The sequence below is a fragment of the Dipodomys merriami genome, unplaced genomic scaffold (genome assembly GCF_024711535.1).
Source record: "Dipodomys merriami isolate MVZ:Mamm:240054 unplaced genomic scaffold, mDipMer1.0.p SCAF_10, whole genome shotgun sequence".
In the NCBI taxonomy this organism is placed as follows: domain Eukaryota; kingdom Metazoa; phylum Chordata; class Mammalia; order Rodentia; family Heteromyidae; genus Dipodomys; species Dipodomys merriami.
In genome coordinates, this window is record NW_027202271.1 from 42711700 (window position 1) to 42733820 (window position 22121).

The window sequence follows — 22121 nt, forward strand, 5'->3', positions numbered from 1 at the left end:
GTGCCACCCAGGGACCCAACCTTTAAAACATGGGCCTTTTGGATCCGGGTGCTGGTTGCTCACGCCTGTAATCCTAGCTTCTCAGGAGGCTGAGATCTGAGGATCATGGTTCAAAGTCAGCCCGGGCAGGAAAGTCCATGAAACTCTTATCTCCAATAAAGTAGAAAAATGGAAATGGTGCTGTGGCTCAAGTGGTAGAGTGCTTGAGCTGAAGAGTGCAGGGACAGCACCCAGGCCCAGAGTTCAAGCCCCACAACCGACAAAACAAAATAAAAAATAAACAACAAAAACAAAAACAAAAAACTATGGGCCTTTTGGGAACATTAGAGCCAATCCATAGCAGATGCTTTTCATTAGTGTGCATTACTTGTTTAGCTATTATTTTCTAGTAAAAAAAAAAAAAAGCTCCTTTGTAAGGAGCTTTGTTAATTATATTCATTTTCCCAGAGTTGTGAGAGAAATAATAGTAATCTCCTACGAAGGGTTCCTTTGTGTCATACACTGTTCTAAACTCATGTATTTATCCCCATTTTGGAATTAGTTAAAACAGAAACAGGTAACATATACTTCTCTGGGCTATAACTTCAAATCTGAGCTCTGCCTTGTAGTGAGTGAAGAGCAGGAAGGGAAGTTTCCTAAGAAAGTCTAAAATTTGGAATTCATTGCATTATTTTCCTTAGGTCTGGATTCCTCCTTTTAAACATAGTGAATTCCAGGTTGCTGGACTTTCCCTGATAGCCTGGGTGTAGGATATCTTGGGCATTAAATACAAGATGGATTTGCTGAGAAGCTGTATACAACTCAGAGTCTAGTTAATCTGTATCCTAGCATGCTATTGTTTCCTGTTCCTTGTAAACACTAGCAACAAAGCCAGAAAGTTCAGTGGTATCATTGTGTTGGAGGAAAGATTCATGTCTATAGCAAGGCACGATGGTAGAGGTGGGTGGAAGAGCAAGGCACTGAGCCAATGGCATGCTCTGCTATTATTTGTTATGTGGTGGCCTTGGCAGTAAGCAGAGGAACCCAGGAGCCACATACATTTGGCATGAAAAAGTATTCCAAAGTCTGTGCAAAATAATAGGCAGCCATAAAACTTCCTTATATTTTTGAGTCATAGTATTACATTGGGACTAAATGAAAATAACTGTCACCTAATGTCTGCAAAGATAAAATGCATGAAAAAGGGAAAGCTATATGAGTACAAGGATTCCCATTGTAGCAATATTCTGCAAAATAGGAAAAGAATTGGCAGTTGTTAAATGTTCAACAATAATGAAAGTGGTCAGTGAAATAAAAATGTATCGTCTGATTTAATATTGTGCATCTATTAAAGTGATAAAGACTAAGAAACAACAAAAACATAAATATTTTAAGTGAAAGAGGTGAAGTTTAATTTTGAATCTCTAGTATGGCTATAGTTACTCAAAATTATGCTGGTATGCAAGAATTGGAAAGGAACACAAAAATAAGCAAAATATTAATTTGGTTCTGTTTGTGAATAATTTTTTCTTCTTTGATCTTTGCTTTTATTGGTATACTGGGAAGGACCAGGTAGATTTCTAATCAGAGCATAGTATAAATATTTAAAGGTTTGAAATAAAATTGTATATAGAGACCATGGCAACTCAGCAAGCCTCAAGCTCAGCTGTTTTCTCTCGATCCTTTCTTCTTGTTGGAATAAGGTATTATTAGTCATCTAGTGCCCTAGGTGCTAAAATGATAGTCAGACTGATACTTTCATTGAACATCTGCATCCAATCAGTCACCTAATGGAATTTAAACTCTTGAAGTACTTTGAAGACTATTGTTATTTTCCAAGGTCAGGCTTACCTAGAAATGCCATTTTCCTGCATTAGCACTTACCTAGAAATACTGTTTTCCTGTATTCTCTTTTACACAGTCTCCTCAATATTACCAGAGTAGATTTTGCAAATAGGAGCCTGTTTGTGTCTCCTTCTGTTCTAGTAGGTCCTTAGTGATTCCCTTAGGAGAGGTAGAAATATGTATAGTTCTTCAGCTTGGCCAAAAGCCTCACCAGTGAGGACCTGAACTTCCTCTCCACACAAAAGGATTGCTACAGTACTGCTTTATCTGCCTGCAATACAGTCACCATCCTCTTACATAATGTTATTCATCCTTCACACTGGAGTAAATAGAAATCTGAGTTAAAATCATTTTCCCCCTTCAATACTTTAGAAGCATTTACTCCAATGTCTTCAGCTTGGTATCCAGATAAGAAATCAGATTCAATGTCCATTTGTATTCTAATTCTTTATATATGACCTGATTTTTCAATCTTCTTTTTCCAGAAGATTCAAATTCCTTTATCCCTGATTGACAAATAAAAGTGATGTAATTTAAATTTTTTCTCCAGTTATAATGCTGAAGATGTGATGGGCTCCTTTTTTGTTTTTTGTTTTGTTGGTCTTGGGGCTTGAACTCTGACCCTGGGTGCTGTTTCTGAGCTCTTTAGCTTAAGGCAAGTGCTCTACCACTTGAGACACAACACCACTTCTGGTTTTCTGGTGGTTTATTGGAGACAAGAGTCTCACAGATTTTCCTGCCCAAGGCAGGCTTTGAACTGTGATCCTCAGATCTCAGCCTCCTGAGATTACAGGCGTGAGCCATTGGGATGCCACCGGTACCTGGTGTGATGGGCTATTTTAATAAAGAAACTCATTGCTTTTAGATGTGGAACATTTTCTTTTATGATTTCTTTGATAATTTGTTCTCCATTTTTTCCGTTTATTCTTTCTTGCATCCTTGGAATAACATACCTTCTGAATTGCTACTCTAACCTTTTAAACTTCATTTTCCTATTTCCATGCTCTTTGTTATGTATTTTCTTTAATATATTTTTAATGCACTTTCTATTGACTTTAAAACATTTTTAAAATTTAATTTCCAAGGGTTGTTTCCCATTCTATTTGTACTCCTTTTATTTTTATTTATTTATTTATTTTGTAGGTCGTGGGGCTTGAACTCTGGGCCTGGGCGCTGTCCCTCAGCTCTTCAGCTCAAGGCGAGCGCTCTACCACTTGAGCTACAGCGGCCACTTCTGGTTTTCTGGTGGTTTATTGGAGATAGGAGTCTCACGGTCTTTCCTGCCCGGGCTGGCTTTGAACCCCGATCCTCAGATCTCAGCCTCCTGAGTAGCTAGGATTACAGGCGTGAGCCACCAGCACCCGGCTTTGTACTCCTTTTAAAAATAAAATATAGCTGTTTTTAATTCATGGATGAAACATGTCTGACAGTAGATTCATTTTTATTTGTTTGTGTATTTTGTTTTCTGGTTTTTGTTAGAGGTTTCCCACAAATATCTGTTGGACCTAGTGACCTACCTAAAACTTAATAGTTGCTCAATAGTTATTTGTTGAATGAAAAGATACAGGGGTCAATGTAATGTCCAGTAGAATACTACCTACCCAAATCAGCCACATTGTCTGTTCATCTGCAGTGACCTACTAAAAATTCAGTATACTATATAGTCAACTCCATATGGTATAAACACAGAATCTAGTGCCTTTTGGACAGATGTGCTCTGCAACAATGTTATGTTCCTTCAAACACTTAGAAAGTGTATTTTAATCACTGTAATCATAACAGAGATGTGTATAGGTGCTTAAAATAATACAAATATCACTTAGATGATACAAGTCAGTGAGTCGTGAAAATGGTTGCCCAAACTGCAAATAACCAGAATAGCAAATGTATTTCATGGTGAAAATTTGGGTTGTAATTTTATCAAGGAATAATAGGGGCTAAGGCTTAATCAAGTTTCTGAAAATAGTTGAGAACACAATCTATATCTATCTACATCTATCTATCTATCTATACATCTGTGTATCAATATCGATATATCTATACCCATATCCATATATATAATGAATTTTGGCTCTATGAGCTACTAGAAAAAAATAAAACAGAAGCAAATATTAGTAATTTGAAGATAAGTCATAATTTGAGTACTTAAATTTTCTTTTTTTGTTTGTCGTGGGACTTGAACTCTGGCCTTGGATACTGTCCATCAGCTCTTCAGCTCAAGGCAAGCGCTCTACCTCTTGAGTCACAGCACCACTTCTGGTTTTCTGGTGGTTTATTGGAGATAAGTGTCTCATGGACTTTCCTGCCCAGATTGGCTTTGAACCACGATCCTCAGATCTCGGCCTCCTGACTACCTAGGATTACAGGCATGAGCCACTGGTACCCGACTGAGTACTTAAAGTTAAAAGCTTCTAAAGTTGGTATCATCTGAAAATGGTAGAAAAATGAAAGTTGAGACAATTTAGAGAAGGAAGGAAAGAAGGAAGGAATGAGGGAAAGAAGGAAGGAAGGGATGAGGGAAAGAAGGAAGGAACGAAGGAAGAAAGAAAGGAAGGAAGGAAGCAAAGCAAGGAAGGAAGGAAGGAAGACAGACAGGCAAGTGTGTGGGGAGGCTTATATTGAGTGAAAACTCCAAGGTAAAATGATCTAATTCTGTGAATGTCATTCAGGTACTAGACTAAGCTTGTAAACTTCTCCTTTCATGATATTGTGCTGATGGACACACGCCTCTGGAGAAGTTCTCATTTCTTTCATTTGCTTTGTCAAGTTTCAATTCCAGCTTGGTTATCTGACCCAAATTATTATTGTTCACTTCATTTGCCATGTTTCCTTTGGATTGTACATTGAACCCATGAGATCTTTAGTATTTCAAGAGGGCAGATCTAATTCCTTCCCTTGGTGGTCCGAAAGTTGCAGAATTCTTTATTTTGCTAAGAGGGACAAATAAATGATCTGAATAAATATGGACTAAGAATCATATTCTCCAGGGAAATTTAGCAAGACAGAATGCTTATTCTTGAATGGTTTCTTTTGAATAAAATACTATTTCTTAAGTAATTTTAGTTCCTAGTTAAAAAGAATGAACATAATAATTTTGTTTTTTTTTTCTAAGATTCTGATTTTTGAGCTTGGAAATTTATACAAAATAAGTTTTTTTTATAACATTCCACTTGCATGTAATGGCAACAAAACATTCTCAGTTTTTAATCTTCTCTGTTATTCTCAATATTAGTCTCCTGTTTTCCTTTCAGCAATACTTCACCTTCTTAATTTCTCCCCACACCTTTGTCCTTCCCCCCTTGCCTCTTTCAGAATGCTATCATAAGTTCTCTAAAGATATTCTTTATCAATGGTTTCATTTCCTCTTATTTTTATCTGTAGATGATTTCAAACTTACAATGGTTTGATTTATAATTTTTCAATTTTGATTACATGAAAGCTATTCCCATTCCATCGTATCTCCAATAAATTACATTAAATACTTACTGCTTTGTATTAGATGATGGAAGTTTATGAACATTTAAGGTAGACTAAACTAAGCTCTAATGTTCAGGAGATTGTTTATTTAATACATTTTAACTCAGTGGTATTTTCAAGTTATATGAGTTTATCAAGATGCAAACTTATCACAAGTCAAGAATGGTCACAGTTTGTCCTGTGATCAATTTATCTATTGCTATAGCATCTGCCACCATCCATCTAGTGACTTGAAAAATGATGTTACAGGTGAATATTAGTTATCATAAAAATAAAAAAACTGGCAGAACTGTAGTAAAGATTAGAAGATGGGTCCAGAGTTTAAGCTTGAGTGATTTGGAAAACATAGAGGCAACAATGGAATTACAATTCAAGAAAGCTTATTCAGATGGTAATATGTCCAAATTTGACTTCCAGAATTAAAGCAGTATGCTCTGAAAGAAATGGTCTGAAAACATGGAATGAAAGCCTGACTGAAAAATTAGTATTGGACATTAAAAATTTGGGCTGGTTAGGATAGAGATGAAAATTGAAACTATAGAAGTAGTTTTCTGAGAATGAGGGAAAAGAGATAGTAGCTACAAATGGAAATTAAGCTCCATTTACATTCACCTGTGTTATGCTTCGTGATTTCATTATATGTGAGTGAAAATTTCCTCAAAACATAGCCTGTTTTGTTAGTTTAACATTGCTCAACAGGAAACATGAGTTCCTTCTCTATAGGTCTCCTTTGGCCCTTCAGAAACCACTCACTCCTTTGGGAAGACAAAGGTTTGACAGAGGCTGAGAAGGGAACATATATATTTTCTCCTCCTTGTATTCTGTTCTTTGCCATACTCTCTAAGAATTCTTCAGTTTGTCCTTCAGGGATCTTTAATGCGTTAACTTTTACCTTCATTCTATTAGTAAATTCTAGTATTTGTATGTCTGTTTATGTGCAGTTTGTGATTTTATAGGTAGTTTAAACTTACCATTTTTCTTTTTCTCTTCCTTCTTTTCCTTTCTTCCTTTCCTCCTTCCCTAATTCCCCCTTCTTCCTTCCTTTCTTTCTCCTCTCTCTCTCTCTCTCTCTCTCTCTCTCTCTCTCTCTCTCTCTCTCTCTCTCTCTCTTTCTTTCCCTTAATCTGATGTGTGAAATTAACATCCGTTCTTCTGCTTCACAGGGACCTAGTGAGAACTAATGGGAAAAACTTGGTAGGGCCCAGGGGATGTATATCTATGGATATTTTACAGTACATTCAGGCAGCTTATTGTCTTTAGTTCCAGTAAAAATAGCCCACTGGGGATAAGTTCAAAGTCTGTGGAATCTGGTGTTAATACAAAAAGACTCTTGATGTTACAAAGGAATATCCTTTTGAACTTCCCTCTAAATTCAGATGTTTTATGAATATGGTGATGGTGATAATGAAGCTAATAATTATAAGTGATATTTCTATGTGTTAGAAATTCATCTCCCTGATTGTAAAGCAATTGTAAATTGCTTTCATACTCTTCTCTTAAATTTTAATTCTTCTGTAAATTGGAAAGTGGCAGTAGTCTGATAAGACAATACATTTTGAAGCTGTCTCCATTTTATACTTCCTTGGTCCCAACCAGTGTGCCATTAGTTTTCTGTTTGTTCAAAATTGAATTAATTTACAAGAGGAAAATATCTTAAGCAGCTCTTGAACCCAAAGAAAAACTGGCAACTGATAAGGATCCTGTTGTAATTTCCATTGTAATATTAACATAGCTCTTTGGAAAAGATTGGACCACATAAGAGAATACAGTGACCCATGGAAAAAAAAAAATAGACCACTCTGATATAATAAAGTTTTTCCAATCTTGCAATCAGTGGATATTTGAAAAGAACAAGTATACAATTTAAACTGTCACTCAGGGACTAAAATGTGAAGAAAGTGATTTTCAACTGATAATCTCTCCCTATAAGTTATATAATAATATTTTCAGATGTCTGTTTCAGAAGATACATTTTTTTTTTCTCTTGGGGAAGACTTTAGTGAAAGGAGAGTTAGGGTACGATTAAAGACAAAGATGAAGTTTAACAGATGGTGTAATATCTATGTTTTGTTCCTTTTGTTCAAATGTTGCTTTTAGTTGTAAAAGGAGAAGTAACCAAAAATCAGAAAAAAATTGAGGTGGTAAGGAAATGAAGGGCTTGCCATATATTTTCATGATAAGCATTATTTTGTATTCCAATTTTATAGGGAGAAATGTTATCTTATTATTTTGGTTATAAACTCTAATAAAAAATCCTAATTCCTTACTAGGCACTGGTGGCTCATGCCTGCATTGCTAGCTACTTAGGAGGCTGAAATCTGAGGAATGGGTAGGAAAGTTCATGAAAGTCTTATCTTCAATTAACTAAGAAAAGGCCGAAACTGGAGCTGTGGATCAAGTGGTAGAGTACTAGCCTGGAGCACTAAATAATCTGGCACAGTGTCAAGGCCAGGACTGGCACAAAAAAAATCCTAATTCTTGGGCCTATGATTGAATAGAAATGCTGAAAATGAACTTGAAATTGGCATTTTAACAAGTATCTCTGGTGATTTTTATGTACTCTACAGTTTAAAAACTACTGGTACTAGGGAATACAGATGATTAGAGGTGATTTTTAAAAATTTTAAAATTTTAAATTATTTTTTCTTCCCCTCAGTGCCCAGGCCCTTAATTTGCATTATATTAGATTGCACTTTTTATATGTTGGCCTAGAACAGTTTAAGTATGTATCATGAATCTGAAGTCAGAGTTAAATTCATTCAAAGCCAAAGGTGTAACATTTTTTAAAATTCCTTTAGGCCAGTTTGCATAATGTTGCAATAGCTGTTGACTCACATGAATTCAAAATAGCAAGGAAGCCAGGATATCTAATAGTCTAAAAATAGGCGACTCTGTATTGAGAAACAGAGGCACAGAGTTTTAAAGGTGTTCACAGTTTGCCAGGCTTAATGGTGGTTGACTTGACTGATAACTACACCATTGAAAAATGTAACAGCAATTTTATACTTTAACTTCAAGATGTCTCTTTTGTATGAGAGAGACAGGTGACAATAAGTTAAAACATTTATTCTATTCAATTAAGCAAGGAATAATAGATAATCGATACTAATAATGGAGAAAAAATCATGTCTTGCTTTAATGTACAGTGACTTAGCTCTAAGCTCAGGACAGTGGAATTATTTAAGACACAGTCTATAAAGTCTGTAAAGAATATTGCATTTTGCTTAAACACTTTTTGTTTTATTTATAATTTTGCATAATTTATTATGTGTAATCATCTGTAACATAATTGTATTTTTTAGAATATTTGCATTGTTCTTGTATGCTTTAGTTTGTTTGAGAATCACAGGCTGACTCAGGAATCCACAGTTTTGCCTGTTAAACACATTGATCCACTCCCAGATACATAGGCAACTACCTAAAACAAGTGATAGATAATGAAATTTTTGTTAAATTATTTATTTTGCTGGGGCAAAAGTCTGTTTGCTGAAATTGTTCTTTAGTGTTTGGTAGAGTATTATCTGTGTTCTAGCTATCAGCCTTAAGTAGTGGTCAAATGGTAACAAGGACACAATAGATCTTGTTATTAATATCTATACATATATAATATATACATATATTAATATATATATACATATATATCTATTCTTTATATAAAATCATTAAAGTCTGATGATAAAGTAGGTGGAATAAAGTAGGTGATTTCATTATACATATTCAACATCAAATCAAGCAGAGAAATCTAAAATAATTAAACAAGAAATATTACCATCAAGAAAATCTTTTAATAGCAATTTGCAGAATTTTATATCCTCTAATAGGCCATATAATTTTAAAATGTCTAGAATTTTCAAAAATATTGATCATGTATTTGGTCAAAGAGATTTAAAGTGGAAAGTGATACATGCTCACTTTAGCCAAATAATTCAAAACTTATGATACATTGTAAAATGTGCTCAGATGAAAATTATAGCTTTAAGGCTATCATTATTAAAGGACAGTAAAAAATGCTGATATCTCTAACTTATCCTAAAAATTTTAATATTGTATAAATCATGAGATATTATAAAATATAAAACTTACAAAATTGAAAATAAATAAAAAAGATAGGGTTCATAAACCTAGAACCTGGGTATTTGAAAAGAGTAATATAATAAATCAATGTCATAGCCCTATAAAATTTAAAAAATGAGACAGTATAAATTAAAAAGAGTACAAATGAGAAATCAGTCACAATCACAGATGTGGAAAAATGTAAAGGCATAGGAAAAGCCTCATAAAATTCTTTGCAAACATTTGATGACGTAGGAAATGGAGGTTGCAATGTATGCCATTAAAATTGATCTAAAAGGAGAGGTACTTTAATATACTAAATGTTATAGAAGACATTAAGAAAGTGAATCAAAATAAGCCATTAAAGAAATTAATAGGAGCAGATGGCCCTATGGCTCTGTTTAATTTAATCCTTAGAGATTATGCAATCTCTGTATTTAAACCATTCCAGATCATAGCACAGATGTAAATCTCCTCACATATTTCATTAAGCCAGCATAATCTTAGCCCTTAATTAGGGTAGTGCTGAGAAAATACTATACTTCAACTTGTTATGAATATAGTGGCAAAATTAAAATGAAAATATAGTTAAACCAAAGCCCAAATTGTATCACAGAATACAAACTACAAGGCACTATTATTAAGTAGTACTGATTACAGGAATGCAAGAATGACATCAGGGAAATTATTAGCATGATCTTATATGCTGAAGTAGAAAAATTACGTGATTTTTACCAAAACATAAAATATGTAGAAGTTATTTATTAAGATGTCTTTAGATATTTCTGATAAGGACTATATAAATTATGAAAATAACATTTTATGATGAAAATATATCAAACACAATAGTAAAAATTATAATTGTTTATGATAAGCAATTCATAGCATAAAAACAAGACAATATTTATCCTCAACAAGAAAATAAAATAATTGGTATAAATATGAAAAAGGAGAGATAAAATTGTATCTTACTTCTGATAATATGATTGTATTTTTGGAAAAGGCTAAGAAATTCCAGCCCAATCAAATAGAAGTAAGGAAAAATTTTTGTTAAGTTGACTGTGTTAGTTTTATGTCATTGTGAAAAGTGAAGAATCCCTTTTGAGGAAAAACATGATTAAAAAAAAAACCAAGGCAAGAAACATGTGGAAAAATATCTCCAAGGGCTTCGAATTAAATATTTTTATGAAAAAAGCATCATAAATTAGAATAAGTGTAGTGAGACACACAAAGGTACTAGTTAATTTTCTTGACAAAAATGAGAGACTCATTTCAGAACTTATATTTTAAAGTGTGACGATTCATTAACTTAACTGCCAATTAAAATCTAGCTTCTACTTTTTTTCTGAGCACTTAAAACTTGATCAGGATGTATTAAATTATATTTTGTAAATTCTTAATGATCTCTAAAACTTAAATGATATAATATGGCTTTTCTCATTGTAGAAATTCAGTAGTTTGTTGTGTGAGATTGAATTCCACTTGCTTTTTCAAGAGCACTTTCAGCTTAGATTTATCATCAAAGACCAGTGAATCAAGAATTCCCAATACCAAGGACCTTCATATTTCTCTGGATTCAGAAGATAGGTTTTTAAAGGCTAAAAGGATCTGCAAAATGAAGATCTTCAGTCACAATGAATACTAATTTTACCTTCAGTCAAGTGTGTTTGGCCAGTAACAGGTGATTAAACCCATCAAGGCATTACTTTGCAGAATATAAAGGCACTCACCACATTTTCCTGGTTACTAAGGCAACTAAAGAATTTAAGAACTGAAACCTCATTTATGCTGATGCCTTTGAAAAGGTAGGGTTTCTTTTCCAGCAGGCTGTAGAGAGAGACAAGGCTTATTTGTTTTAATGTTTTCCATTTCTCCGAATTTTACAACACAAGGTGCTCAGATACCTTTTGGTTGAACCTCCTGGAAAAAGTTACCAATGTAAACATGTAGGGCACAGAGTTTTGCCAACCCAAAAAGAACACTTGGTGTGATTACTGGTAAATAGGAAGCAATTCAATGAAAACTCTGTTTTTCTTTTAGCCACAATTTTTTATTTTCTTATTTTCAACACTAAGCTGTAAATAGTCATGTTGACAGTGTTAGGCCAACATGCCAGCAAAAGACTCTTTTCATCCAGCATGTTGGATGGGCCCAAGACAGACCAGCTTTTCATGCAACTGTACTGTTCAGTCTTAACAGTCACTATGATGAACTGCTATTGAGATAAATTCAGTGCTTCTCTGGAATGAGCTCTTTTGGTTTACAAAATGGCTCCCAGGAGAGGCAGGAGGAAAGCAGGGTTTTCTTTTTGTTTTTTGTTTTTGTTTTTTTTTTTTTTACTTTCTCTTTATTAGCAGCTAGTCTGAGAGCCAACTAGCAAATTGTCCACATGTTTCTGTAGTACTCTCAACTTCAGCCACAACCTTGCTATCTCTTTATGGACTCATTACCCAAATGTCTGAAATGAGCAATTTTCTTTTTCATGAACTCACTGAAGTACAGCAGGAGCATTTCATTATCACATAAAAGTTACTACCTTTGTTCTTTTCTCTTATGGAAGGAATATTAAATGTTAACCTAACAATATGAGAAGCAATGTTTGCTGCTCTTTGATGCAAGAATAATACATTTCCATGCATGCTTAGGGTAATGATGGTTGTTATTTTGACTCTGAGGGTCCTGAGGTAAGTTCATAATGGCAATAAATTCACACAGCTTATGGAATGACTCCATCATATAAGGCTCTTACTGTGAAGTCTTACCAGTTTGGTTCATGAATATATCATGCCTTCTACATGTAGAAAGGCCCTTGTTAATTGTGTATTGAATGGATGGTTGGATGAATGAACAAATGGATGGATTAGTGGGGTGCTTTATGTTGGGAGCTGTGCCATAGTGAGGTAAAATGCTACACTAATTGGGAATGCTGGGTACTTTCACCTGTCACCAGAAATTGGTAGGGCAGAGCTGGATGAAAGGGCTGGAAGAGCCCATTTGATCAGGAACAACACTGTTTGTGTGGACTGGTAATAATAAACTAGAGTTTATATACATTGTAACTAATCCATACAAACTTTTAATAGTGTAAAACATGAATTCTTAGTGATTTAGTGATTTTTGTAATACACATAAATAATAAGTAGAGTTGAAATAAAAATCCTGACTGCTTTCAAAGTCCAGGCTCTTTTTATAAAGGGTAAGGCAAAAATTCTTGTCTGAGAGGAACTGGGTTAGTAGATTGCCATGAAAGTAGTGTCTCATGCATGAAGTATAATGGATAACTTGTTATCCATCTTCTTGTCACTATAACAAATACTGGAGATAAATCAATTTAGGAAGAGAAAATACTTATATGGGCTTTGAACTTTGGGGAATCCAGTCTGTTATTAACTACCCTCCTTACCTTGGGCTTGTGGTGAAGCAATCCATTGTGGTGGAAGTTGCATGGTCAGCAAAACTGCTCACTTCATTGTTAAGAAGCAAAAGATAGAAAGAGGCTGGCACCCTTATAATGCCTTCAATAGCACATCCTCAATAACCTGAAGACCTCCCAGTATGTCCCAGTTTCAACAATGTCAGTTCCTAATAGCACCAAACCGGGTAACAAATCCTTAACATATAGGTCTTTGGGCCTATCTAAGATCCAAACTCTAGCATTCATAATTACAGGGAGCATCAACTGGACTATCTAGGGTATTCCAAGACCAAAGGTTTTTATCTGGGGAGAACATGCTTCCAGACTTAACTTATTGGTGGAATGCAGTTTGTTGTGAACTGAGGTTTTCTTGCTGGTTGTTTAACAGTCATTCTTTGCTTCTGTGAGCTGCTCTCTAGTTTGGCCTGTGGCTTTCTCTACTCAGTCATGGAGCAACTCCCTGGATCAAAGCCCCTTCACACATTGAATCTCCCTGCCATCTTTTATTTTCCAACAAGTAGATAATAACATTTTGGAGTAGTTGGAATAGGCATATTCATTCAAATAATTTTCCTATCTGAAAATAACTGATAACTAACTTTAATTACATTGAAAAAATCCCCTTTTTCCCATGTGAAAATCACATAATCATGGGAGCATGATATCAGTATTTTCACAGACTTTGGGAGTAGGGTAGGAGTTTTTGGAGGGAGGCAGCTTCAAATTTCACCTGGCAAGCTGATTGGCTTGCTCCTGATGCTTTGTGAACCTCTTTCAGAAGGTTTACAGACATGGTGGTTTAGGACAGTGCTAAGGAAGTTGCCTCAGTACTTATACACATAGAACATATTGATTGTAACACCCTTCAGGGATGATATAAAATGTGAAAGACTACTTTATGACACTGCAAATTTTGCTGGTGGGAGAGGAAAAGTGTATGATAATGATATGAAAGCCTATGTCATTTCTGCCCTTGTCAGAAACCTGTACCTGTACGGAAAAAAATGTTTTTGCCCAAAGGCCTGCACACCTGTTCCCAGTTGGCATTTTAGTGTTCAGAAATAGCCAGGGGACACTTGCCTGCAGAGTAACTTTGTGACAGTCCCCACTTAACAATGAGCTCTATAACTAGACATTCTGACACTGAGGAATGATAATTTATGAAGCCTTTGCTATTTTTATTTCTTTATGTGACAGGAAAGAAAACTCTGCTTTTGCAGAATAAATTCTCTCCATTTAGACAAAGAACTTTTGCCAAAGGCAACACAACTAAAAATAAAATCTTCCTTTCATGCCTTGTATTCCTGGGCTTATTCACTTAATCTGAAGATTCTACAAGAACAGTATAGAAACAATCCCAGAATAGTTTAGAATCACTGAGTCTCCAGCTAGTACAGAAACTGCATTGTATTGAGTGCCTAGCTCACCACCTTAATATATAGCTTATAAAACAGTTTGGGTGAGACAATTTAATATTCCCAACAGTATTAAATGTCAGAGTCAGCTGTTGGGCTGAATTCATATTTCCTTCCTCCCACCTTCATGACATTTCTTCTTTTTTTGGTGGGGTGGGGAGACTTAAGCTTTGCATTTTTACTCATAATCAAGTGAGATATACCTGGTTAGTCAGCTCCTCAGAATAATTGCTTGACTCTTTCAGTAAGCAGCCAACCGCAATTAACCTGTAAGGGATGTCAGATGCAAGGCCTGGTTCTCTGAGCAGGCATCAAGCTAATGGGAAAGTTCTTCACATACTCCATTTGCATGTCTGACAGTGAGAACTTGAACCCCTTTTCTCTTGGCCCTGTTATTTAACTTCCACCAGACAATTAATAGGCATAAAAAAACTTCCTTTTTTATTTTGCAAAACTCTGCTGCTAAGAAACTGAACACAATATCTACATTGGAGCAATGCTTTTTTCCCTCACATATCCACTCTCTATCTCCTCACAAAAAGTGAAAGATAGAACCTTAGAAGGGCACTTCTGGCAGTGTCTTCCATGAGGCCTTGTTCTTCTCAGATATCACTTTTTAATGAATGTTTAGTCACTGAACTATCTCATAGAAACGGGCTTTTAAATAAAAAACTACTAGATAAGATATAAGTGTAATTTAGCCACTTGACTTTAGATACTGATACCATGTTGGGAAGGAGTGGATGTTACAGATTTAACTTTGTATTTTGTATTGTTTGCAATGGAAAGGGGAGTTGTTTGGTTCCTTTTAGGCTATCTTTCAAATTCCTGGCCACCTTTATTGTGACCAGTAAATGAGGGAATTGTCTACCTGGTGACTTTGGGAAGGGTTGATGAGCATTTGACAGGGCTCAAGAAGGGCTTATCCCCATGGTGAATTGCTGCCAAATCACACACAAAAGATGTGGATGGAAGTCCTCTTTCTCTCCCAACAGGGAACAAGACTTGGTTTTGTTAAAAATATGAAGGTAATCATTGACTTGCAAAAGTTTACGGGGCTCTGTAATAAAGCGCCACAAAGTAGATGGCTCAAAATATTGTACTCTCATTATTCTGGAGGCTGAAATCTGAAATAAGGATACTGCAAAGGCCAGAATCCCTTGTTTCCCTTTCCTAGCTTCTGGTCAGGGTTAATTCCTTGGTGTTCCAATGTGTAGACACAGCACTCAGGTTGTTCACATGACATTCTTCTACTCTCTGTGTCTGTCTCCACATGACACTCTGTGTGTGTGTGTGTGTGTGTGTGTGTGTGTGTGTCTTTATAAGGACACTGGTCATAATGGGCAATGCCCCACACCTCAACAAATTCACTCTTAACCTGATTAAAGCTGAAAAACACCATTTTCAAAATGAAGACTTTAATGTATCTTTTTTATGGGAACCCAATTAAATCCCAAATACTTAATTCTTCTCCCATTTGACTCAGTGTGAATTGAGCCTCCAATGATTAGAAAACATAACACAAACTCCTTTTGAATAGGATCACTTTCTCCCTCACAGGATTTCTGTTAGATGCAAGCAATTAAAGTCTATAATTTTTATTACATTTTAAAATGAGCTCTGGTGTTCTTTTTTTTTTTTTTTTTTTTTTGGGTCCAGTCGTGGGGCCTGAATTCTGGGCCTGGGCGCTGTCCCTCAGCACTTCAGCTCAAGGCTAGCGCTCTACCACTTGAGCCACAGCACCACTTCCGGCTTTTTTCTTTTTGCTTATGTGGTGCTGAGGAATCGAACCCAGGGCCTCAGGCATGCAAGGCAAGCACTCTGCCACCGAGCCACCTTCCCAGCTCCGAGATCTGGTATTCTTATGCAAATTGTTATCCTTAAGAGGGGGAAAAGAATGTTTATCAATTCTGTAATGATGAAAAATAATATTTATGAGATTAATGAGTTCTCTGGTTATAGACTGAGGAAATGAGGTATGGAAAATTTTAAACACATGACTGCATCTATCTTTCAGATGTGTGTTTCTGACATGTGTTTCTATAGGTGTTCCTATTTAGTATATTTAGAAAATTACCTAGGAATCATATGAATTACCCTGGTTTCTATACCTAGGAAAACAATGAAGAATGTTCTTTTGAGAGGTATGGCGTATCCATTGATTTTTGTGATAGAAATATATTTCTGATATTATAATCATTGTTAAACAGGACTCTGAGTTTTTCTATCCAGTGTTCTTTCGACTTCCCTCCTGTATTGGATTCTCTCTACCTGCAATTTTTTTCACTTACTCCATCATTTTGGTTAAACACACATTCCAGGATCTTCATTGTCAACATTATATTAAAGGTAAGAATTTTTGAGTTTTGCTACTTTGCATATCTGATAGTTTAGTTATCTCTAATTAAAGGTAGAACATTTCATCTCCTTCCTCCTTGATTGATAGTATGACTGGGTATAAAATTCTAGGTTGGAGGTAATTTTACCTTTAGTTTTAAAGGCATAGGTCCATTATCTTCTAAGACAAGTACTATTGAGAAATCTGTTCTCACTGTAGAGTATGATCTTTAGTATGTAAACTTGTTTTCTCTTCATTCATCTATTCTACATACATATATCTACATATTTTTATTCACTATTCATGAGTTCTACTAGAAAACCAGTGGCCCCTCCTCCTCTTTTTTTTGACTATAGCAATAATTTTCTCCCTAAATTTTCCCTGTAATTGAACTGGCTGCATGTTAGCTTTCCTTGGTTAATAGTTTTTCTTGCTTACTTATTCTATTAAAATGAACATAACTTTATTATTTTACTAAATCTTCTAGATTCCTTCAAGACTATATTTTGGTACTTGCTTTTTATTTCTATTATTTAAAAATTTTCTAAGAGTTCCTTCATAGTTTTTGGTTCATTTTTTATAATATTGTAACTCGATTTATGGGTCAAATATATTAATTATGACTTCTGATTTTGATACTTGTAAATTACCTTCATTTTTTCTGCATTCTTAGTTTTGGTTGAATTGTTTAGAGCTTTCATTTATAGTATTATTTTCTTTAGATATCTGCCTAAGAATAGGCAGTGAAAAACTTACTGGAAACTTTATTATCTGAACTATGGTATGCTTGGCTATTGAGTTGGATAAGCAGTGTTACTGAGCAAATGTCAAATACTAGAACCTAAAATTCTTTTTTTTTTCAGCATCTAAGTCTTTATTAATGAGAATTTTTAAAAACAAACATCCATAGCAATGGGAGAGGTGAGGTTGGAGGATGAGGAGAGGACAGGAGGAGGACTTCTCTACTAGTAGTAAAGTTCCAGGTTCATTCCATCATGGATTTCATAATCCCCCAGAGACACATGGTCCTTGAAAATCGTGTACCATTTTTTAAGGACAATTTTGTTCCAACGGGTGCCAGTTTGGGCAGCGATTAACTTCTTAAGATCCCCGATGGTGTCATCAGTGTTGCACTTAACGCGGACTTTCTTCCCCAGACGGTCGTTGCAAACAACTTCGATCATCCTGGCGGGATCTCGAATCTCGTCGAACCTTCTTCTGACACCACAAACTCCTCTAGAACCTAAAATTCTTAACTATCAGGCTGGTTAGTTTCTCTAGTGATAAGTTGCACTTGCTTACTTGTAACTTCTTAATTTATAGGGAAATATCACCATTTGTAATTTTTCCTTTGATTTTCAGATCCAAGCATTTTATTAACGACTTTTACCTTCTGTCCTTTTTATTGATGCCTTTTGAAATATTTTACTGTCACTTTTTAGTGTTTTCAGAAAAAGAACAGTTGATAAAGGAGTATGTTTTTAACCTTTTACTAAATGTGGTAGTTCACTCTTACAATCAGCCAATCAGGAGGCAGAGACAAGAGAATTGAAACCAGCTTAGGCTAGTGAAAATTTGTTTTGAATCTCTCTACCCCCAAACTGAAAACAAAAGAAAACATGTACACCAAAATAAACAAATGAACCCCTTTATTTAAAATGTATAAGCCCTATTTTCATCATGTGTAAGATGAATGGGTTAGACCAAATCAAGATTGCTAAATGTCATTTAACTAATGAGTAGACTAGTTGTTATATAATCATCAAGGGAGTTTGCTAGAGTTAATTCCCAGTTTCCTGTCCTTGGAATATAGATAGGTAGCTTAGGCCTAAGCCTCCATGTTTAGAAAATCTTCCCAGTTGTCTATGATGACAAGTGGAACAGTTTCCTGTAATCTTCCTAATCTAAGCATTTATGGTGTCTTCTTCTTGATACATTTCTTGGCACAAGGACTCTTGTTTCCACTAATCATTGGGGAAAATAGAGAATTCCTTCTAGTTCAACAGCCCCGTAGAAAGCCTGGTTTAAACACATTGTAAGCATCAGTTGGATAGTGAGCTTTGATGCCTTTCTAACTTCTCCAAATTTTATAATTATTTTTACTTATACTTTTAACTTTCTTAGATGTAAATTTTCCTGGGATTCATTTTTTCTACATTCACTGAAATCAGTACACATAAGTATACACACACATACTTGAGACAGAGGTTTCTGCCCTTACTTAGATCTTCAGATGGAGGAGGGGGCTTTTCTTCTCAGAAGTAGACCGAGTTCCTTTGCCACAAAGAACCAGGACTCAAACATACTGTCTTTTATGCTAGGAAAAAAATGAGCATTTGTGATGTTTCTAGGAAAATATTTAACTAAGGATGACAGAATTATTGCAGAAATCAAGATAGCTTATTTCCTCCCTTTTTAAAAAGTGGGTTTGTTTGGAATTCTTATTCAAACAAAAATACTATTGTACAGTATATTTATGCCAATTATATACATTTGTACATTTTAATGTTTTGTGTCTCCCTGTTGCCTTGCTTATAAAGTGCTTAGTAAATATTTGTGAACATAAGGACCAATGTCTAAACATGGATAGAAATCCAATTTGTTTTTCATTAGCTCAAGTCCTTGAAATTCTAACCCAGGACTTTGGCTTACGGACGGTCAGTACATCTGCAGATATTACCTTAAGTCAGAGAGTTTAATGAAAGGATATGTACAGACATTAACCATTCTTTGGATGATGAAGTTCACCATACCTACTACATCTTGCATTGACTTTTACTCTAGGTTATTTATTTATTTCTTTGTTTATTTTGTTGGTCATGGGCCTGAACTCTGAACCTGGGCGCTGTCCCTCAGCTGTTCAGCTCAGCTCTTCAGCTCAAGGCTAGCACTCTCCTACTTGAGCCACAGGACCACTTCTGGCCTTTTCTGTTTATGTGGTGCTGAGGAATCGAACCCAGGGCCTCATGCATGTGAGGCAAGCACTCTACCACTGAGCCACCTTCCCAGCCCTCTACTCTTACCTTAAATACCCATTGTGTTTCCACCCCTATCCTAGGTAGTGTTAAAGATAAAGAAGTAAAAGAATTTGGACTTCAATAGAATTTACAATCTAGCCAGATATATTTACAAGGAAGAACTTTATAAGTTCTGTGTTTTTCCTTCCTCCCTTCTTGTTTACTGTAACACTCCCTTTGGCTTACTGCATTGGTTTCCCATTCCTCTAACCACTGACAGGCCTTGTAGTGTGAGTAGCTCTTACTGAACTAAAAGACCATGTCAAGCAGATTTTACAAATGAAGATACTAGATTCAAACTCTATTTGTGTGACTTATAAAATATGTGACAATGGGAAAAATAAAACTCCAGGAACCTCTGTTTCGTCATCCTTAAAATGAAGATAATAGTACCTCCTCTGTATTATGTATGTTTTATGTGTATTATGTTTGCTATAAGGATTTACAATAATTTATAGAAAGGGCATCTTGTATTATGTACATGATAAATATTTAATAATATTGACTAGTTAAACCTTAACTAGAAAAGCAACTAGTAGAGAAAGGCTCAAATGCTTTCGAAAGTTGGTTAGGGCAAAAGAGTATTTGTGACTGGGCAAAACATTTTGTTTTCTGTGTCTATGCCTCTTTTGAATTGACTAACTATTAATTATGTGTATTGCTACCTCTTCTAATTGTTTCTCACAGCCAATGGAGAACAACTAGAAAATAGTAGATTATAAAAAATTCCTATCAACCTCTCTAAAACTTGGAATGTAAGTCACATTTTATTTACTCATTAAACAGCAATTTATAGAGAGTAGCCTAAAGTTGATATATAAAAATCATCAAGAACATGGAGGAAGTAGGTGTTTTATGTGGCTTAGAGGTGATGAGAAATAAGGATATAGAATTGGGTAGATACTGGGTCTTCTAGGCTTTTCTACAGCCATTCTCAATTTGTGCTTTATGACAGAAGAAAATTTTACTTTCCATTATGTTTTTAATGGTTATTTTTGCTGCAGGTAAAAAAGTGAATTAGAAGAGATAAGACAAAAGACAGAGGTTGCAGCTGGGGTTCTGTTGCTACAATCAGACAAGAGGTGATAGGTGCTATATTTAAGGGATTTGAGAAAAACTAGGACTTCAGACCAACTAAAGAAACCCATGCTCACAATCCTTGAACTTGTTGAAATAAAAAATGAGATTTTAAGAATCTTTGACAGAATGGTAATATAATATACATATCTGCTATATTACCCAATATCTTCAGGGGAATTGAGTAGTAATCAAGACATAAATATATGTATAGTAAAAGTAAAACGTACAGTATTCAACTATGAATAAAAATGAGATGCACTGAGCAATTAATAATTCTCAGTCATTTCAGAGAGGTTACAGAAGATCTTTGACTTTGTAGAGTTGCTTTGTTTTGGAATTGTGGGTAAATTTTGACAACTCATCACATGTAAAGGATGAATTGATATTGATGGTTGGTTTTTGTTTGGAGAACTAGTGAGGAGGTTCAAAGCAGTATATACACATAGGTAGCTATGTTGAGGGGCTGTTTGGATGTGGGTGGAGCTGTGTAGATGTGGGCTTAGCAATATTTGTGGGATGTTTATGTAGACAGCAAGTAGCAGCATTTCAAGTAGATAATCAGCAGCATCAAAGTCGGAGGAAAAACACAATGAGTGCTTATGTGTTTCTGGTACTTAATATCTAAAGAATATTGGTACATTGGGAAGAATGGTATTGTGGTAGGAAAAATACTCCAAAGTATTATTGTTTGAGGAATATAAAGAAGGTGGTAAAATAGAATAATCAAGTGTAGGTGCATTTTTAAAATACATTTTCATACCTTTTCATTGAACTGCTGGTTGAAATGATAACCATATTGCAAGTCAATGGACTAAGCCATATTCATTACCTTTAACAATCTGTTATAGAAGACAAAACCAAGAAAGTATTGTATGTGTAAGTCTCTCACAAAGGGAGAGGTTAAAATGTTTAAAAACTACCTCCATATAGCTATATTCTTGTGGAACTTTGGAAATATATTAAAGCTATATCCCTAAATATTTTGATTAATTAGGTTTAAGTTGCAGTCAGAGATCTACATATGGAATAAATTCCAAGGTGATTATGATATGAGGCAGTAGATTAGCATTATGAATTTAGGAAATAGCTATAAAGATGTGAGGATTTATATCATAAGAGTGACTGAGACAATCATGGTGGCTCATTCTTATAACAGGAGGCATGGACAGGAGAATCTTCGTACAAGGCTAGCCTTGGGCAAAAAGTATGAGATCCTATCTGAAAAAAAAAAAAAACTAAACCCAAACCCAAAAGAGTTGGAGCCATTGCCTGAGTGGCCATGTGCTTTCCAAGCTAGCACAGGGTCCTCAGTTCAAACCATAATACTACTAAGTTAAATTAATTTACAAAAGAGTAAGAGTGTGAAAACAAGATTAAGGAAAACTGAAAGAGGAATATATCTGTGTCCTGTTTTACTGAAGGGAGAACCAGGAAAGGAACTTGAAATAAATCATATAAAATTTAGGGAGCTATTAAGTACTGCATGAAGAAGAGGTGATATT

General features: G+C 35.1%; 1 long non-coding RNA gene across 4 annotated transcripts in view; it reads left to right on the forward strand.

Annotated features, from left to right (window-relative positions):
• The window catches only part of LOC138837967 (uncharacterized), a 304135-nt gene that overhangs the window by 171329 nt on the left and 110685 nt on the right, over positions 1 to 22121 (forward strand). The window contains exon 8 of one of the 4 annotated variants that reach the window (XR_011375529.1): positions 2968 to 3229. The exons of the other annotated variants lie outside the window; for them this stretch is intronic. This is a non-coding gene — a long non-coding RNA (uncharacterized lncRNA). Of the gene's footprint in view, positions 1 to 2967; positions 3230 to 22121 lie in introns of those variants that run through there. 4 annotated transcript variants of the gene reach the window in all.